The 16,831-nt window shown below is 41.0% G+C and overlaps 1 long non-coding RNA gene across 2 annotated transcripts in view; it reads right to left on the reverse strand.

Moving 5' to 3' along the window:
- Window positions 1–16,831, reverse strand: part of LOC134423052 (uncharacterized) — a 261,702-nt gene that overhangs the window by 63,252 nt on the left and 181,619 nt on the right. For both annotated transcript variants that reach the window (XR_010028994.1, XR_010028995.1), the window contains exons 29-31: window positions 9,833–9,904; window positions 8,940–9,085; window positions 1,076–1,178 (exon numbers count right to left, since the gene is read on the reverse strand). This is a non-coding gene — a long non-coding RNA (uncharacterized LOC134423052). The remainder of the gene's footprint in view (window positions 1–1,075; window positions 1,179–8,939; window positions 9,086–9,832; window positions 9,905–16,831) is intronic.

Here is a 16,831-nt window from a genome sequence, read left to right on the forward strand (position 1 = left end):
CAGCCAGGGATGTTCCCTGTGTACCACTCAGAGCAAGCCCCAGTGCAGGCAGTGACTGCAAACCCCCGTGGGCTCCATCCCTGGGGATTGCTTGTGCCCCAAGACCAGGACCCACCTCCTGTGTCTGCAGGAGCACAGAGTTTTCCTTCCTGGGCACAGGGAGCATCTCAGCCACAATCTCACTCGCTTTTCCAACAAAATATGGTGATCTTCACTAGCAACAGTTGTTTCCAGCTTACCACAACATTCAATGATAATTGTAGGAGTAAATGTTTGGAGGTTAAGGTGCAGTTTGTAAATGTCTGATATTTATAGTTATGGAAAAAAATCATGAATTGTCACATTCACCTTAAATTATCCACAGATATAACTGGAGAAGAGCTTCTTCATGAAAAATTAGGCCATACTGACCCATACAAACAAATTCAGTAAGCCACAACAAGCTGCTGGAATCTATTTAAAATACTGCTTTGGAAGCACAGCAAAAAATTACTGACTGTTTAGTTACCTTAGGGTCAATTTCCTATCTATCTATCTATCTATCTATCTATCTATCTATCTATCTATCTATCTATCTATCTATCTATCTATCTATCTATCTCTATATCTATATCTATCTATATCTATCTATCTATCTATATCTATCTATCTATCTATCTATATCTATCTATCTATATCTATCTATCTATCTATCTATCTATCTATCTATCTATCTATCTATCTATCTATCTATCCTGGTGAAATAAGTGCATGTTTTTATTTGCTGATATAGAGATGAGATGTGTTGCTACTGTGGTTCATCCACAAAAAAATCCATTGCTTTTAGTATGAATTAGGTGAATACTGAAGTGTCTCTGCTACTCTCAGAGGAAAATTCTCTTCTAGCTACCTTATAAATAAATGTTAGGTCTGGTATTCAACTTAGCAGAAAAACACAGCACAGAAAAAAAAAAAAAAAGCAGCTCTCAAACATGTTATTTATACACTTTATATACTGACTACAGGAAGAACTGAAATTATTTTCACTAGCAACATATGTGTAATTTAATATCACCAGTGAAAACTAGGAGCTTACCGGCCAGGATAAACTTCAAGCACTTGTAATTTTTCCAGTTTTGAATACAAAAATGGGAGTTAAGCAGGACTCTCCATCTCTGCAGTGATTATAGCAGTATTTTCTAGAGGAAAGAACAGAAAACCAAACCTGTGTGTGAGGAAAAAAATGAACAGAGAGAAAATAAACACTCCCCCACTACCCTGCCATCAAACTTCTCTTGAATGGATTCATTGCTCAAGCCAGTTGAGAAGCAAACACCATGTGCATAACACATCTGTCAAGGGTTACAGGATACAGTTCATATTTCTTCACCTGCTCTTACTCTGCATAATGCTGTTCCTGGGATCTCACTCCCATCAACTCCTTCTCTGCTCTGAACAAGGTCACAATGCTCTGACCTTGTATCCTGCAAAACCAAAAACATCCCCCAGCTTGCTGCTGTATTTTTTCCTTGAAACCTCCAGACTAGGTGAAAGTATTGAGAGTGTGTGACTCCTGATGACCTTTAGAGAAACTTCCCCCACATTGCTGCCTCATGCACTGAAACCAGAGTCATTCCTCCCACCTGATTGATGTTTCCCACTGCAAGCACAGCAGATGCATCCCAGACTGCTGAAGAAAGGACAAGCCTGAAGAGCACAATAAACTTTCACGACAGGGCACACATGGGCTCTTCTCTCTGAGCCTGGCAGGCAGGGTACACAGCATGCCAGTGTCCTCATGTGCTTTTGGAAAGCAGTGGAAACAGTAACCCAGCTTTGTTTTCCCTGCATCTCCTGCTCTGAATTTACACCTCAGTGAGAAAGAAACTGAAGGATTTGTGAAGGGGTCCCCTGTTACCATTTCTCCTACAGGTCATGCAGCACCATGGTTTAGATTGAGGGTCATCAGTGCTGCATGGAATCAGACACAAATGCAGGAGCCAGAGGAGAGAGAGGAGAGATCTGCTGCATAGGCCAAGAGATGCTGGAGAGCAGCACGAAAGGAACAAGGTGATGGTAATTGAGATCATAAATCAGTGACTAACCCAGAACACAGTTCACCTCCTTCCTGTGCCAGCACAGCCGCTCTTTCCTCCCAGGAACAGGGACAGACACTGCTGTCTGCTTCAGCTGTTCCTCGTGGGGCCCTTAAAGGCTGAGTTAATGCTCACTAGTTCATCGTACAGCCCTCTACCTTCCTAAAGAGTCATGGGAACCAGTCTGCCAGCAATACGTCTGCATAAAACAAAGTTCAGCACTGCTTGTGGTAATAACTACCCTTGCAATCACACAACAGCACCAAATGCTGGGTAAGTGAAAGGATAATTCCATAAAAGCCTGTGAGGCAAATACATATTTTCTCATTAGCATTTAGCCATTAGTCTCAGATCTTAACAACTCAAGAAGTCAATGCAGATGGACCAGAGTGGTATTAGTGCAGTGACCCTGTGCTGGACAGGGTCTGGCTGCTCATGGGTCTCAGCGTGTCCTGGAGGCAGCCCATCTGGAAAGGTGAGCTGTGCACCCCTGATCCTGGAACAGGCCACTTCTTAGATGCCACCTTTGCCGTGTTACCTGAGAAATGTGGCAACTCAACCCAACGCTCTGTGTGACATAAGCACACTGGGTCAAGTGATAAGCCAGATATTTCAGTCCCAGCGCATCTCCATTAAAAAAAAATCCTGTTCATGACTTTACATTCATAAATACTCTCACAATGTCAAGGGATGGGGGGGTTTTCATCAATTCATTAGATATGCTCCCATGAATTATTTATATTCAGTGCTAAAAATGGTTCCAAAACATTACAAGAATTCAATATCAGTTTTCACAGTGGGATTTCATCATTTTAGCACTGTAGCATAATAGCCTAATGCAATACTAATACTAATACGATATGGTGCTAATAGGGTACAATGAGAGTTCTCTCTAATATGCAAACATTTCCATGTTGCATTATTATTTCTTTTAAGTTAATATGATATGGTGATAATATGATGAAATGAATTAGTTTCATATCATTGTTTGCATGAGTTGCGCATATTAAAAGAATATTTCCCCCCCTCCCTTTGAATTCACTTGGAATGAGCTTGAAAATTTACCCTGTAGTTATTCTTATGCTAATGAGGCTGTTTAGTAGGAAACACTCCCGCTGTTGCTTAGCCAGCTGAAGAAAGAATAGGCTCATATCACCTCTTGCTGGAAAAAGAATTTTCCTGGCCTGTTTTGAAAGCCTCTGTCCTAAATATGTTTGGTTTAACATTTCCCACTGGCTCATAAATTCATTGCATATTTATGCTAAGTTTTCTGGTCAATATTTATCAGGAGCACTTCTGCATAAGTGTTCATGGCTCCCAGCTCAGCTGCTGTGAGGGGCAAGGCACAGGGAGCCACAGCCAGCACCTGGGGAGGTGACCACAGACACAGAGAGAGCCATCACGGTTTGTGTGGCCCTGGATGGGTGTATCCTGGGAAGAGAGAGATGGCAAGGCCACACCCAGGCTCCAGGGTGCATCTCAGTACTCTCCTCCAGAGCTTGTGACGTTTTGCCAAAGCCTGTGCTGTGTATTCATTGATGCAAGAAACCAAGCTGGTGTAAGGGTTTTTCTTTCTGCCCCACAAAGCAGAGAATCTACCGGCCTTGGAGAGAAATCCTGTCTGCCCTTCCCAGAAATGAGCTCTGTTCCCTGGCACTTCACACTGATGCAAGGACCCCTCCATCTCCCAGCTCTGGTAGCAGACCCATGGAAACATCCTACAGATGCTCTGGCATTCTGTGTTGGACACAACCTGCAGGGCTTGGAGCAGCCAAGCAGCCCTGTCCTGACCATTTGCCTTTTGTACTACAACACTTAAATGTGCAAACTGGAATGGCCGTAATGGGACTTCATTTGCCCTTTTCAGAGGGACTCACGGGAGTAACTGTGCTCATTAATAAATGGGCACTGAAATTTTGAGGACTTTTGGGGATGTTGTGGGGCTCCAATACAGGATGATATGGGAGGACATTCTTAAGTAATTCAGCTAACATTAGCCTCTGGTTCTTTTCTTCCTGACTTCCCTATGGAGACAGAGGACAACCCACAAAGTGGTCTGAGAACAACATCCTGATCTGCCCACACCCCAGCTTTAACTTCATGTAGATCCAGTAATTGACTCCAAATCCCAGCACATCCAGCTTGACTGAATCTGAATACAGACTCTATGACCATTAATTGACACGAAGTTATGCAAGAAAATCTTACATGTGAAGTTAACAGTACATGTACGGCACAGAAAACATCCCCAAATGTCACAGAGGTTTAAAATGTCATAAATAACATAGTCCAAAGTTTTTTTTAATTATCAGATTTCCAAAGCTATTTTACATAATTCCCCGTATAATCCAATCTTAAACTCAGAAGACACTAATGCAGATGACATTTCCTCTGTTTTGAATAGGGATTATTTTTTAAGAGGATACAGAACCTGGAAGTATTTCAATAGGTCTGATATTTAAAGCATATTTAATGGCATTTATGTTTTAATCTTCTTACCTACTAAACTTTAAAGAGAGCTGCAAGAAATTCAACAGTGAAAAAAATAATTAGATATTAGTTAGTAACATAAAATGCATAGGCAATGGGTCAGTGGATTCATAAGCAGGATGCAAACAGGAATGGCTGTCAGGGCAACACAGCACACCATGCTTTCCATGCTCCAGGAGTCACACTGCTCACATCCTCCCAACATCCTGAAAGTGTCCAACTGCTTATGGACTTTGGCTACACTGGTGGCAACAGGGTGATCTGCAAGCAATGACCCAAATTCACCTGGCTCTTTATAGATGAGCAGATCAGAGGCATCTTTGCCAGGAAGAGATGACAGAGGCAGATGAATAATTGTCATAACTCATTCTGTGTTTTCTAGCCTGAACACAACATAGCACCATCCAAGACCTCTTGTGGGAAGACTACTCAGGTTTAGCAAATCTCACAGAAAATTATACAAAGAAAACCCTTGTTGGTCTTCTGAAGTTTGGAGTTTTAGAAAAGAAGTCTTATTCTAATCATACACATTCAGCCCTGCTGCCTTAGGGCTGTTGCAAGTCTGGTGGCAATGAGTTACACCTTGTCCTAGTGCTTGTCTCCCTAAACTTTACATGTACTCATCTGCTGTTTCAGGCCTGAAAGAGCCTGCAGACAACTGCCTGCTTCTTTTTCTTCTCACACTCTGCCTAACCCCAGGAGCAAGCAGCTACTTCGTTAGGAGTAAAGGTATTAATTAGCAGTGAACCTCTTTGACCCTCATGCTCTTTCTTGCAGCTTCATAATGAATTCCAAACAACCCTGAGTTGTAACATGACTACTATTTTCTCATATTAGAGCAGACGCTCATTCTCTTGAAATCAGAGACAGTGGTCTAGCAAACACCTCTTTCCAAGAGGCCCATAGATTGGAGCCTGCTGAAGCTTCCCCTCAGCGTGTATTCCCACCTGAGAGTGACCACGTTTGGCACTCCTGCAGCATCCCTCCAGCTTCCTGACACTGTGCCCCAAGCCAGCTTCAAAAGGCAGCACTAAAGGAGTAGTGATAAACTGTGAATAAAATCTGTTTACCTTGTTTCCACAAAGAATCCCTTCCACTGGTGAGGTGTTGTTGAATTCCAGAGGCACCAGCCCACAGGTGCTCTGTGCGGTCCCTGCACGCAGGGCACCGTGCCAGGGGCTGGGTGCGCGGTGCTGGTGGCAGCGGGTGGCACCAGGGTGGGCACAGCTCCTGGACAGCCTCATCCCTGCACCCAGACACAGAGGCACTCAGGGGCCCTGCTGGTTAGGAGGCCCAGGAAGATCTTCATTGAGTTGCAGCTTTTTAATCTCTGTAGTATCAGTGACAGCTGATTTCAGTTATTAATTTCATTAATTTCAACTGAGCAGGACCCAGCATGGTCATAGTGGGCACCAGCTTTAATCTGTGTCTCTCTTTTTTTAAGACCAAGATTCACATGTGTCTGAGGAGTCACCTCAGGCTGGCCATCACAAAACATACATTAGAAAAGACACATTTCAAATATTTGGATGCATACTTATTTCTACATTGAAAGAACTAATTTTGCAAAACCTCCCTGTGTGGCCCAGACAAATTGATGTGATTACTTTTAGCTATCAGTGGGAACAAAAAAGTCTTATGCAACTTAAGCACAATAAGCCAAGTCATTATTCTACTCTGAAAAATCAAAGATTTCTTGGTGTTACCATTACTATTGCTCTGTTACTTGTGGAAAACAATTCCAACTATCAGGAAATAATTATGAACAAAGTCCAGTTAATTATACAAGACATCTAAGCTGCCCTAATTAAGGATTGGGTCAATACTGTTCACTTGGTAATTTTTTTTTTAATTGTGAATAGATTTAGTAGAAGCCTGGCTGATAAACAAATAATGAGATTGGTGGTCTAGAAGGAATTTGATTAATAAAATTATTCACCAATTATTTATTTCCTCTGGTTTATATCATTCTTTCTTCTACCTTAGAACAGGAATAGAAGGAGAGGGATTGCACTTATTGGTTTCCATGCCCATGTTCCTTCCTGGCAGAAACACCCTACAGTCCTGAGCCTGAGGATTAAAGCTTTATTCATGCAACCATGATAAAATGGGGTAACAATTCAAAGCCACCTAAGTCTCTATGCAGTTAAATTCAGGGAAGATTCCTGGATCCATAGAAGTCTTATGGATTTTGCTGTAAGTACTCACCTTGCATAAATACAATATTTATGGTATTTGTGTTCAACCACGAAAAAATGGTCAGGGCTGGTAAAAACCAAAACAGACAAGCTATAGATCTGGTTCCACAGTTGATATCTCCCCACCATTTCTTCAGGAGAATTCACATAACTTCTGCTGACCCCAAGGGTTGTGTCCCAAGCCCAGAAACAGGCCACCCGCAGGTGAAATGGAGCCCAGCTGCTGTGGCTGCAGATCAGCCCCTGAAGGTGCCCAGAGCAAGGAGTGGGCATGGGCAGGGCACTGGGGGAAGGAGAAAGAGCCTCTGGGCTGATTGTCTGGGGCTGAGTCCCAGCAAATCCCTGTGTGCTACCACCACACCAGTGATGGATGACTGCAGTTTAAACAGGAAAACAACTTTACATATGTTTTAAACTACAGTCTGCTAGCCTCATATTTTAGTATGAAACTGAAACAATTTACTTCCTTTTTAATGGATTACAGAAGGAGCTCAAGCATAATGCTTCTACTCTTGTATGATCAATACCTTTAACACATTCATAAATTATTAATATTCTGCTCACAAAATTAACCCCCTCTAAGATGCATAATTGTTCATTATTCAAAAGAAAAAACATTTAAGGAATTAAAATGTTTCTTTGCATTTTTAGACATTTCTACCAGCTTACAATATAGCAGGAAAATTACACTGTTTATTATTCAATGTAGTATATCAATTCTCTTTTTTCCACTAGTTTTTCTTTCTTCTGTGGCACCATAAAGGGACTTGACATATGACTGTTTAATCAGTCAAAAGCCCACACCATGAGGACTGTCTCATTACATTCTTCCTAGAAATTAATCTGTTTTTCAGATAGGAAGGCTTTGGGTAAGAGGAAGGGGCTGAGCTGATGTAGGAGTTGGCATCAGGCAATATTACTCAGGATTGGTCCATGCAACATTACATACTACCCCAATGCTGTCACCACAGTGCCCCTGCTGACACCTCTGCACCAATGCTGCTAAGTATCCTAAAGAGGACATGCATCTTCCTGTTAATTAATAACATGTGCTGTATTCACTTAGCTGCATTTCATTAGCTGAATTATAAAATTAGAAAATAATCTTCCAAAATGTGTCTCATTTTTAAAATTCGCATCTCATTTTCTGAATGAAGAGGAAATACAGAGATCTCAAATCTCTGCCTAGGGATCACAAAACTTCAGTACAACTCTGAATCCAATTTTCTTTTTCCAAGTGTTACTCTTTGTGTTCTAATATTCTGAATTAGAATATTTTAGCTAAAATGGATAGTAATTATTAAACTCTAAAGCCTAAAAATGCCTTTAAAAGTTTCAACTAAGGGAGAGCAAATGTGCTCCCACAGAGGGACCAGTGGCTCAGAGCATTGCTTTGTGTCTTGGAGGCTCAAGGAATACTGCAGGCAGTGGAAGGATTACAGAGCTCTCCATCTTTACCTCTTGGGGAGCTATACTCATACCCCATTATCCTTGATTTAATCAAAGTTAATTAGCTTGATAAGTGTATTTTAATCTAAAGAAGACGTTAATTATTTGATCAAATATATTCAAGGCAAAATTTTTATACCTCTGCTTAACAAACATGAGATAGCATGGCTCATTGTTGGTAAAAACAAAACAAATAAAACTTCACTTGGTGTTTTACTCAGCTCCTCCAGGACTGAGCAGACCCTGGGCTGATACCAGTGTCTGAGATGTGTTTGTAAGCTGTTTGCACTGCATGAGCAGCAACCTCACTTCCACCCTCATCGAGATGTTAGCTGCAGCTACCCTCATTGTAAAGTTCAATGGAACTTCCCATTGAAGTTCCATACCCATGGAACTCAGTCTTGGGTATGAAATACAAAATTTCAGCTCTGGAAATAATCCCTCCATCAAGTCCATGCCTATGGCCATTGCTGTGAAGAGAGCTTCCAGCCCATGGGTGTTCCAGTCCAACACACTGATCTGGGGAATTGGGTGGGGTTTGTTTGGGTCTTGCTTGTTTTGTTTTGGTAGTGATTTTTTCAATCAGATGTACCAAAAAGCTTTGAAACCATGAGACCACAGAAGCACTTATGAGACCACAAAAGCACTCCCATATTTTTCCATTACCAACTATAAGCCAGCCTTAAGGAGATTCTTTGTTTACCTTTAATGGATCCTTTGAGCTTACCCTTATTTGCTTAGTTTGTGCCAATGCTGGGAAATCTTTGAGCAACATCATTTCAAAGGTTCTCCAGCTCCTTACAATCATTTCCTTAAAAAGCATGAATGTATATCTGAAAACAAACGTTGGATTTCAGCAACCTCTTGTGTAGCCTAGGAAAATAGCAGGAAGAATAACATATAATCAACCAGACTGAGACTCCAACTCAAATATGTTACAACCTTCATCATTACAAATTTCAATAGATATTGGGACGTTACAGTGTTTAAACATATGCATTTCTTTTCTCAAAGTCTAGAGGCAGAATAAATAGCTGCCAACACAGCCAGAAAGTCCCGGCAGGCTTACAAGCAAGGAACTCTTATCACTAATGTGAATGCTAAGGAAGTAGCTGCCTTTATACAATTAAAGTTCAAGGTTGCATCTATAATAGGCTTTTCAGCTGTATTTGAAAGTAATTTAAACTGTTACTCACCCATAACCTTGTTATAGATTCATGGTGTTGAGTACGTAAAGCAGAACAGACTGAAAGGGTTATAATACATTTACTAAAGGAAGAGAGGCTTGTAGCTAGAGAGAATATTGTGCAGGGAGACTACAGAGGTTTGGAAAAGCTGCTTTTGGTGAGAGTACATTTCTCTTACAGCATCTGAATTATTCTTAGGAGATAATTTTTTTGAGAGGTAGTCATGGTCATTTACCAGTTCTGTAAAGATATTTCTCTGCCATCCAGCCAAGAAATTAAGTAATTTAGATGTGGTTAGTGCTGAAATGGGTCCTTCTGTTTTGATCCAACTCTAGTAAGGATAGGGGAAATATTTTCCTTCAGTAATTTCCATAGGTTTAGAGAAAAAAAAATTAAAAAAAGAAAGAAAGAAAGAAAAACAAACTGTGATTACCAAGTGGTGTTCTCCATAACAGCCTCTGGGGCCAGAAATGCAGCAAATTCTTCCAGGCATCTTCAGGAGCTCCTGTGGAACAGTCATATGATTGGAGCTGTTTTCACTTTGATTACTGGATGTTGCTCACACTGCTCATCCAATACAAAGCAATGTGGGAGCTCTAAGCATCAAGATCCCACTCAGTTTCAGAAATTACAGAAAAGGAGATAGAAAGCAGCAAAAGCAGAAAGAAAAAAGGAAATGCCAGCAGGCCAGCCTAGTCATTTAGAGTGGCACAAAGAAAACAAGAAAAGAGAAAGAGGGCATTGAATGGGTAATATTAAGTAATGGCATTATGTCCAAATATTTGCAATGTTGGCTTCCATGCACATGGCCAAGTCATGTTTCCCATTACAGGATAATGGCAGGGCACAACCCCCTGATTCAGCTGCAGTTCATTCTCTTTTCACCACAGAAATACTTCTGTGGCAGTTCTGCAAATTCCACTGTCCAAGTTTTCACACTTCCAGGAGAGGTTGAAATGGCATCCCTTGAAATTTACAAAATGTCATTTAAAAAGTACTCCTCACCCTATGCTGCTCTTTTCATTTAGAGACTCTGAAAAGGGATGAAGATATTTAAATTCCTAAAGGGTTATTCTCATAACATTTTCAAGAAAGTCAAGAATTTCAGAAACCCTGCTACACCTGAGTACACTTTTCACTGTACCCATGACATGGCTTTTAAGCACTTCCAAAGCTCTTGAATACTTTGTTACCTCAGTAAGCCTCCTGTACACCTACCTTTTGAAAATAAGAGGCCAAACTTTTTGAGAGTTAATTCTTGCTGAAGAAGCTTCTGTCACACAAATCCTAGACCTGTCAGATGCAGGTTCACCAAGCAGCCCTCGTGACTGTGTGTAAACAAGTGATACACAACATTATCACCAGGACTTGGTATTTGACTGCAGCCCTTATTGGCCTGTGAATTTCACCACAAAAAACAATTGTTTGGGTTGTTGGTTTGTTTTTTATTTTTAATAGATATGTATGAGGCTACAGGTTCCTGGATTCATAAATTGTAAACTGAAAATTGACTGATGATGACTGCTGCTCTTCTAGGCTAATTTTTCTTCTAAATCATGATATGAGAATTCTGGCTAATGGGCTCATGACAAGACTAAACAGGGGTAATAGCAGACTTAATCAAGAAAACAAATGAGATTCATTAAATGCTGGCACTCAGCAGATAATCTTTGGAGAGTTCTAACCTCAACCTACGTGTCCCCATCAAAAATGAAAAAAAAAAAAGAAATTTTCAGCTCACTTTATCTTGGACTGTTAAGTCAATTCAATGGAAATTCATAATGGAAAAATATTAGACATGGTTCTCCTTCCAACTATTTTTATACTCTATCACAGAAGTCACAGTAAAGCATTAACTAGAATTTTCTTCATGCAGTTGAGAAGATAAATTAGACATAGTTTTCACAAGTACCTCTAACAGGTAATTTAAGATAATGTTGCAGTGCTAGAACCATTTCATGGCAAATACTGCTAAGAATACACACACACACACATATCTCATACACATACATGTCTTCCATATGTACCTATGATATACAAAGCCTTTATATTTACAGGTAAGTTGAGTACAAATACACTCACACACCTGCCCTGCATTGTGCACTTTTACAAGCTGAAAGCCTGGAGATGGAAGCCAAATGATACTCCAAATTTCAGAAATACTCTGTCTACAATGAATGAAGCCAATTTCCTAAATATAACCATCTTCAAATTTCAGTTATAATTCTGCAGTTCAGCCACCCATAAAAAGGAAGAAAACTTAAAAGTCGGTTATTACTCCCCTCCAACAGCTACTATCTTGTTAAAAGATGCACAAAATTACCAGATAAATAAGTATCTAAGTATTTCTTTAGTCAATATATTACCAAAAAGAAGTAGAAAAATAACTCCTGAATTGCAAGGAATAAAAGTCCAGCCATGATCTACTTTGAATTTAAGAGCAAGAAAAAATAAATATGTTTCAGATTTACTTTTTATTAATGTATCTTAGAAATGTAAACGCATGGTAAGTACTATCCCCGACAATTATGTAACCTACCTGAGCTCTCTAGGGGCCAAATGAAGACCTCACTAATGCATCAAAGACTTCTTATGGTTGGAGAACATTTGGGATCAGGAACTGGTAAATAAATATATTCAATCTGTTTTGTAATTCCCCTGCTTTGCAATGACACGTTTGTTTTTGCTAGCAGCTCAAGTACCACTGTTAAAATACAGGATTAGCTACCTTCTCTTCCTGCACTGGCACACAGTTTATTTGCTCTCATTTGGTTCACTATGTTCTGCAAAAGCTTATTTACTCTCACTACCACCTCCTAATTACTTTAGGGAAGTCATATTGTTTTGTCATTATGTTCTTCTAGCTCTGTTCTGAGCAGGACATATTTTCTGTTAAAGTGTCCAAATTCTTTTCAGGTGGCTGCAGCCCTTGCAGCATGTGGCCTTACACAGTGTCTAAATTTGCTAAGGCAACTTGAGCATTATCAGTCTGCTAATTAATGCCCTATAATAATTCTGACCTTTAAAAATTGTCTTCTAGCACTGCTTTTTCACAGGCCTGCTGTGCATATACTTTTCCTTTTTTGTTTTTTGGGGTTCTTTTAAATTTTTCCACCCACATCTTCTGCTCTCAGAGATGTCCCAGCTCACTTAAGTATTGCTGACAGAGCTTGGAAATAGCCCTATTGAAATTTTGAGGTTTGGTCTGAGGGTTTTTTTTTCCCCCTCCATTTACTTTGAAGGCTTGATTATCTCAGCTATTCTTGCAGAAAACATTCAGAAAGAGGAGCTTTTCCATTGTAAGAGTGTGCTGCAAGCTGGCTCCTTGGCAAGCCATACGCACACACAAGCCCTTCCCCTCCAAGTGAGTAGGTCCAAATACATGCAGATCAAGGGCAAAAAGCTGTGGGTGAGCAACAGAGAATCTGTGCTTGAGGTCATTTGGTGCACAAGAACTGCTGCTAACACCCCCAGCTTTCAGGGATGGCCTCAATGCAGAGATTCAGGAGACATTTATGGGACAGAGTGGGTGCTCCAGCTCTGAGACAACCCTTCTGCTTCTGTGACCATACATGCAACCCTTCTGTGGATTCTGCTCTTGACTATCCCTTCCCTGATGAATATTAACAATATGGGGGTGGCTGCAAAAGATTTATTACTTAAGAATATAATGAGAAACTTTCTTTGCAGTAGAGTTGTTTGGGGGTATACAGATGTCCACCCCACAGCTCATGCTCCTGCAATTACAAAGATATCTGATAACACATCCAGGCCTATGAGAAACCTCTGTATACTTTGGGGATTAATCCAGGAAAGGGGAACAATGTGCCAAGTGAGAAACCACAGTAAGAGCAGTGACTTTGATCCCAGCAGAGGAAAGGCTGTGCTTGCTTACACCTTACTTCCCTTCCCAACACTCACACTGAAAAAGAGGGTCCAGAATAATAATCTGCCTTTCTTGGCAGGTTTGTAGGCACCCCAGGAAACACAAGCACCAGAAGAGTGAAGGGACTTGCTGAGGGTGGGAAGAGCTTGTGTCCCAGAGCTGAGGGGTGGCAGCAGGCACCAGTGCCACTGTGCCAGAGCTGTGCCCTGCGGCACACCCAGAGGGGACCCTGGCACAGGGCCTGTCCCAGCAGGGTCAGGACCAGGAACCTGCTAGCAGCCTTCAGGCCCTGTTGTGCCCATCAAACAACATTTCTCCCTATAATCACCAGCTGTGTTGAGGTCTTTGCAAACAACAGAAGAGCTGGAGCCAATGCTTTCACATATTGCAGAAAAAGAAGCAGGGGAGACTGGGATAAGGGACAAGGATGTGAGGGAAAATGGCTGTTTAAGAAAAAAAATACAAAATATATATCATCCCAGTGATGAAGTTTTGTATGCATTTATGTTGGCAAGGTCACGAACTTGAAAGGAAATGCAAACTTTGTTACAAAAATAATAGAGATTTTTTTAAAACCTCCAAAACCACAGTGAGGATTTTCTCAGAGTCCTGCAAAGCCATCCTTTATGAACCCAACATCAGGGGTTTCCTGTTATGCAGTTACAAAAGCAGTGGGGATTTTCAAGGGTTTTGCTTGTCACACCACCAGGATTCAGTGAATTTTCTGAGGCATGTTTTGCAGCTGTCAGATATCTGTATCTCTATGACACAGCACAAAACAGAGAAGAGCTGTCCATAAGAGAGAGCTACAACTGTATTCACCTGAGAACAGAGAGGGAATGTGAACAAAAAGAAAAATATTCCAAAACATGTCACTGGAAAAGACAGCAAAGGATATTGACCTTTCTGTAGTTTCACTAAGGATGTCAACATGTTATCAAAGCTTAAGGAACAGAAACAGTCCCTTCATACTCCCAAGGTATTTCTATGCTTTTGTTACCCATCATGAGCACACTTATCTAAAACCACAATGAATGGGAATATGCTTACACATGTCACACATCAAACTTTACCTGGACAGGTTTTCTGGGAGGTTGTAAAGACTTTCTTTCTCCAAAATTCTTTGGTATAGGTGCAAAATGTCTCTATCAGGTAGAGTCAATAAATATCATTATCAAGATATTGTGTAGGCAGAAAAAAATTCTTGTCACAACAACATCAAGATAGGAAAGATGGTACTGACAGAGAGACACTGCATTGGCAAAACTGCCTTGGGTTGATTCCAGGAGATACACAAGAGGTATTTTACCCAGTTCCATCAATACACAACACAGCATACTCAAGAGGAAGAGCAGAGAGCACTGGCTGTAACACTCAGCCACTGAATGCAATCAGACCTCTGATAATCAGACACTCGCTCTGTTCATTGGCTACAGGAGACAAAGTAAATAAATATGTGAAACTCAAATAACAGAAAAGGTAAAATCAATATGAGAAATACCAGGAACAGAGAAGACAAAAATGTTGAAGTTCTGACCTAAATCAATGTGTCTCCCGCCATGGGCTGCATTTACCAATGAAAAATCTCTGCAGTCACAAATCCCAGACCTTCATCAGACTCTCAGATCCTCTGGTTTCCAGAACATTTCTGTTTTAATCAGTTTGCACTGCAAAGCTGCCTGGCCAGTTGTGAACCCTTGCTAGCACTCACAACGAGGTGCCACGATGATCAGCCACATGAAGGGGCTCTACAATTGCACAAAGCAACCGATGGGAACCACAAAGAGCACACTCAGCTACCAGGAGTTCCTGCTGTAAGGTGCAAGAGAGACACAGGTCAAAAAGAGCCCTGCAAAGTACAGAATGTGCCAAGCTTTGGACTGCTATCTTCATGGAAGGAAGATGAAGCAGATTTTCTGCACCCCAGGCAAAACCAGCACACGAGGCCCAAGACTGCAGCCAGGCTTGATCATAATTGCTGCCTCTTGCTCTCCATTTACAAACAGGCCACAGATAGTAACACAGATGATTAAAAACAAACACCTAGACTGTTCTGGAGAATGAATTTTGATCTCAGAAGCAAAAAGACTCTCTACCTTGCTGCTTTGGAGAAATGTGGGGTATAACATAAAACTGATTCTGCAAAGACTTTTCTGTGAGCAGCTTTGATCTCCTGCATAGGCCTACCACCTACATTAACAGGTGCATTCACAAATATGAATAGAAGTAATCAAATACAAAACCCCCCAAAACATCTAACTGTAGCAAGAAAAAAAATAAAATTCACTATTTGAATCTGAATCTCTCAGTTGGTCTGCAGTGTCTTGGTTTTGGGGGCAGGACTGGAAACCCTACTACATACCCCTGAGACACAAGTCAGTGCATGAAATACAGTGGGATTTGTGGGGGCCACAAAGGGAAGTGTTTAGCCACATTTTTTCCAGACCACAGGAACAGCAGAATGCTGAAACAATAAGAAAAGGGGACTGCAGCCAACAAGTTGTCATCTGAAGCCAGGGGTAATCTGCCTGTGCTCCTGTGCCCGCAGGGTCCCTGGCTGCTGCTCCCCTCCACAGTGGCAGGAGGTACCCCTTGCCCTCATGGCTCAGTTGTCCTTCACTGGCAGTGGTGGGTGGTGTGGTCTGCTGCTCTCCAGCAAAGCTTTAGTAAATTATTAATTTTATCTGCATTCAGTTTTCTACCTTTGGACACCCTGATAGCTTAAATAAGTATATCCCAAGGCTCTCTTGAGAGAGAAGAGAGGCTGGAGGGAAGCACAGCTTTGCAAACATTCCCCTGGTTTTCCTGCCTGTTGAAAGGGTGGGGGATGAAGGAGGAGAAAGAGATGAAGTTGTCCTTTGACATTTTACATCCACGCCTTACTGAGATAACCTTTACGGATAATTTTTCCCAGCAGGTATTAGATATTTCTTGTGAGCATTTAACAGTGAAACATCATTAAGTAATGACTGTCAATAGAAATTTGTTACAAAAATTTTTAGAGGGGTGGAACTAAGACAAATTAACCGTAGGATTTTAAATACAAAGACAACAAGTTCTGTTTGTAGTAATCCTATTAGTGTGGGTATCCTTTATTGCATACTTGAAAGCAGATTCACTTGGGCTGAACTTACTGTAATGCATTCAAGATGCCCTTTCTCCAACTTTAAGAGAGAAGCAACTGCAAGCAATTACTATAAAAAATATTTTAAGGATACTGAAACCATTCCTTCCTGTTTCAAAAGCTGTTTTTCCAGCAAGACCAATTTTTTTCATCTTTTTTCATAAATTCAAATAATAGAGCTAATGCTATAATTTCATAAATTCTAGTGTCATGAAGAACAAATACAACTTCTGTATTTTAAAGGTTTACTTGTTGATCTCAGAACACTGCCAGCTCAAAAAGTGTGTGTTGTGGGAGGGTGTTGTTTGGAGTTTTTTCAAAAAATTGTCCCCAAAGAGGCAAATTTTCACACACATGGAGCTGCTGAGTTCCTCCCAGAGCAGAGTGGTGGCCCACGCTGCCCTCAGCGTGGCACCCTGAGA

Source organism: Melospiza melodia, chromosome 11 (assembly GCF_035770615.1).
Source record: "Melospiza melodia melodia isolate bMelMel2 chromosome 11, bMelMel2.pri, whole genome shotgun sequence".
NCBI classification, from domain to species: domain Eukaryota; kingdom Metazoa; phylum Chordata; class Aves; order Passeriformes; family Passerellidae; genus Melospiza; species Melospiza melodia.